Here is a 4,337-nt window from a genome sequence, read left to right on the forward strand (position 1 = left end):
CTCCGCTTTATGCGTGCCGCTCAGTTGCTCTCAGCGCCCTCTGCTGGACATTGCAATACCACAGCAATTACTAGCTTAGAAAAGTAAACTACTGTAGCGTCTAGAACAGGGGTCTCAAACTCAATTTACCTGGGGGCCACTGGATGCAGAAGCTGGGTGAGGCTGGGCCGCAAGAAAAGATTTCTTCAAAAATCAAAATGGGGCGGGGGTGTATATTGTAGCCCGGAAGAGTTAGGGCTGCATGGGATTCCGGGTATTTGTTCTGTCTTGTTTATCTTGTGTTACGGTGCAGATGTTCTCCCAAAATGTGTTTGTCATTCTTGTTTGGTGTGAGTTCACAGTGTGGCACATATTTGTAACAGTGTTAAAGTTGTTTATACAACCACCTTCAGTGTGACCTGTGTTGCTGTTAATCAACTATGTCTTGCAGTCGCCTACTGCAGCTAGAGAAGCCAAATACAACACGTGGCTTGGCTGGCACACTGTTTGTACATGTTTTAGAGGACGCTAAAGGCAGTGCCTCCACGATGCCCCCTTAATATTGTTGTTAGGGTGATATTTTCGAGAGAATGAATACCCCTGGTGTCAGGCTTGCCCCTTACAGTTTGTCTATGTTTTAGTCTTTTCCTCTGCATTTGTCTGTTTCCTGTGTTTAGTATTTCCTGTCTAGTGCTCTTATTTTGTCAGCTTCCTGTCTTGTTCCCTGAGTGCTGTGTTCCCCTTCAGCTGCGGCTGATTGGCATCTGGCCACACCTGTTGCCAATCAGCCGGCTCCTATTTGTACCTCCTTTGTCTTGTGTCAGTTGCTGGAGCATTGTATTGTCATTTGTAATGTCGTTGCCTCATGTCACTCTTGTGTCTTTGCTACCTGTCGTGTCTGGCATCATTTCAGCTATTACCTGTCGTGCTACATCTTGTCCTGGTCGTCGTAGCAGTAAGCTGTTTTTGTTAGCCATAGCTATTTCCAGTTTTTCTGTTTGTTATCCTCTAGCTTCCATGCTAAAGTTCCTTTTTGTTTCTTGTTAGCTTCTAGGCTAAAGGCCTTTTTTTTTTATCCGCCCACGTGCGCGCTTTTGGTTTGAACCCTTTGTTTGGTTTTGTCTTAATATTTATATTAAAATCATGTTTGCTCACTCCATGCCTGCCTCCAGCTCTGCATCTTGGGGTTCGTCAACAAATAACCCTGACACCTGGGGAGGCACTGAAAATTGGGAGTCTCCCGGAAAAATCGTGGGAATACAAGTATGACGATGTAAAGCGCCATTCATATAAAGCTTGCGGGCCGCACCAACATTACATTTTCATATTAAGGTGCGAGCCGCAAAATAATGTCTTGCGGGCCGCAATTGACCCGCTGGCCGCGTGTTTGAGACCCCTGGTCTAGAAGAAGTGCACACCAAGTCTGACGCTCTTTTTAAACTTTTATTGAGCAACCTGTGCAAACACGTGCACGTCTAGCGGGAACTCTCATTCAACCCTTTTTCGATTACGATTGCACCTACTGGTAGCCCAGCACCTCCAAAACCCTCAAATCTAGACTCCAAACATCCCAGAATAAGCTAGTCCGGTTACTTTTAGACTTCCACCCCAGATCACACCTCACTCCAACCCACTTCTCCAAAGCGGGCTGGCTCAGTGTGGAGGACAGAGTAAAACAACTTGCACTGAGCCTAGTCTATAAAATCCGCTACACCTCCCTGATACCGAAGTACATGTCAAACTACTTCCTTAACTAACCGCCATAACCACAACATTTTGCCAAAATCTTCATTAGCTTTGGACCAACAATCACGGAGGAATTTTATTTTTGTGTGAAGTATGTCAACTGTGGTGTCTGCCGCCTATGTATTTGTAGTCACTGTATGTGTCACTCATTATGTTTCATTATAACTCATCTTTTTTTGTAACATGCTAAGTGAATAAGTGTACTTTGTACTTATTTCTCCATATTTCTGCACAATAACCTAGATATACTGGCGAGCAGTAAAGAATATGAAGTGATTTCTGGTCCAGAAAATATATTTTTTAATTTAATTATTGATGAGTTTTTTGCCAGTATATGTTGTATATTGTTTAATGAGATTTCCAGTTCATTTTCTCATCTATTATTACACCCAAAATGTCAATCAATCAATCAATGTTTACTTATATAGCCCTGAATCACTAGTGTCTCAAAGGGCTGCACAAACCCAAAAATAATTTTTAAGGTTGTATTTTTTCTCTAAAATTGTCTTTCTGAAAGTCATAAGAAGCAAAGTAAAAAATAAATGAATTTATTTTAACAAGTGAACACCAAGTCTTTAAAATATTTTCTTGGATTTTCAAATTCTATTTGAGTTTTTTCTCTCTTAAAATTATAAATGTCGAGCAAAGCGAGACCAGCTTGCTAGTAAATAAATACAATTTAAAAAACAGAGGCAGCTCACTGGTAAGTGCTGCTATTTGAGCTATTTTTAGAACAGGCCAGCGGGCGACTCATCTGGTCCTTACGGGCAACCTGGTGCCCGCGGGCACTGTGTTGGTGACCCCTGGTCTAGGGTCTGTCTCAATACTAAAACAATCTCATTGAAAGGAATCGGTGACAGCTCACAATTCCAGTGTAGCAAAACCAATGATAATGGCAGGAAAAGCGCAGAAGAAAACACTGAAGTCTGCTCAGTGTATGTATACAAAGCATTTATTTAAGTTAATCATTTCTCCTCATTCAAAGTCTGCAGTGTCTATAAAAGAGGGAACAGTTAGAAGCGCTGTACAGTGGGACAACAAAACTAGGAAGGGCTGAGTACACTGATAGTGCGTGTACATCATGTACATTATGGGATGTAGGTATGTACAAAAATATACACTTTTACAGTTGTTTCCATCTTACTAAGACTCAAAGTGACCTTTCTCCGAGTCTTATTTTCACTAATTGTAAATGTGACGATTGGTTGAGGAGATTCTAAAGTGGGTGGCGAGTTATGCGCACGACTGACCGCACATAAAGCTGACCTTTGAACTTCCTTCATCGTGACAACACAACTCAGCTAAACTACGTTAAACCACCCAGCTGAGAGGTTTAATACCCTGCTTACAACCATTGCCATTCACAGACACTTTGGCACATGGTGCTTAAGATGTAAACATTTCATGTCATCTCATCCAAGCTGTGATAGTCAATATTTCACCCTTTGAAAAAGAATAGCAGTCTCTGTTGCCATGGTAATTCGGGTATATGCAGCAAGAGTTAATACAAGCTATTTATAACACTGCTTCTAGTTCTTCACAGGTTGTTCTTTCTTTCACTGCTCCTCCAGTTGCTAATCTAGGCCAGGAGATGGCGTTGTACCCCAAAGAAAGTCCTTAACTTTGTAAATATCCCACAGGAATAAGAATCCAAACATGTGCATATTAGGACAAACTAGGTTGTAAAATTAGCTGTAATGAAAATGACTCTGGAGAAGGATGCAAAATTCAGAAAATATCACTAAGCAATTTTTCTACCACCATGACAACCCAATAATTAACCTTCTTCTAATAATATGGGAGTACACCTTTTTTGCAAGCCAACATACAAAATGTAAAACTTAAAAAAAACAACAACAAAAAAAACAATACATGAATTATATATGTAATGGAGATCATCCAGGTTGAAATTTCTATTGCATTTTACAAACTTCATTTGAAATAATTTGATATTGTAACCTCCTAAATCAATCAATATTTGGGCCTTTTGGTCACTATGGCAACACTAGTTCCCCCTCTGTGCCTGCCTGGCACCTACGGGTGCAGCCTCAAGTGTCAGGATAGGCTCTGCATGCATGCAAGCTGCAGTGTCAGCAACAAGTTTAAGACAAAGGCGAAGAGACCCCCCACCCCCTCCAAAAAAAAAAAAAAGAATGAAAAAAAAGAAACATCAGAAAAGAAAATGAACAATAGGAGCAGTTGTCTGGGTCTCATTCTTAACTTAAAAGTGTGAGAAAGCAGGTGAAGTTTCTCTCTGAAATTAAAATAAATGTCGTTTTCTCAACAAAAATGGATTCAGGGGAGAAACGGCAGCTTGGAAGAAATAAAGAAAAACATTTCTGTAAAATCTGCTGGATGAACTTCAGTTATGTTTAAAGGCAAATGATGTTCAGCCTTATTACATAATTGTACAATTTCTGAGGGGCCCCCAAACACCTTCAGCCTGACATTATGGTTAGTAAAAGTGAAAGTAAAAGTCAACACCGATAATAAAAGATCTAAATATTTAAAGGTTTGCTCCTCTGATTGAAGTGGAAATCATCACTTAATACAAAACAATCTTATATTTGCTTCGACAGTCACAGAAACTGGACGGGGGCTTACTCAACTGG

This window comes from Nerophis ophidion, linkage group LG02 (assembly GCF_033978795.1).
Source record: "Nerophis ophidion isolate RoL-2023_Sa linkage group LG02, RoL_Noph_v1.0, whole genome shotgun sequence".
Classification (NCBI taxonomy): Eukaryota; Metazoa; Chordata; class Actinopteri; order Syngnathiformes; family Syngnathidae; genus Nerophis; species Nerophis ophidion.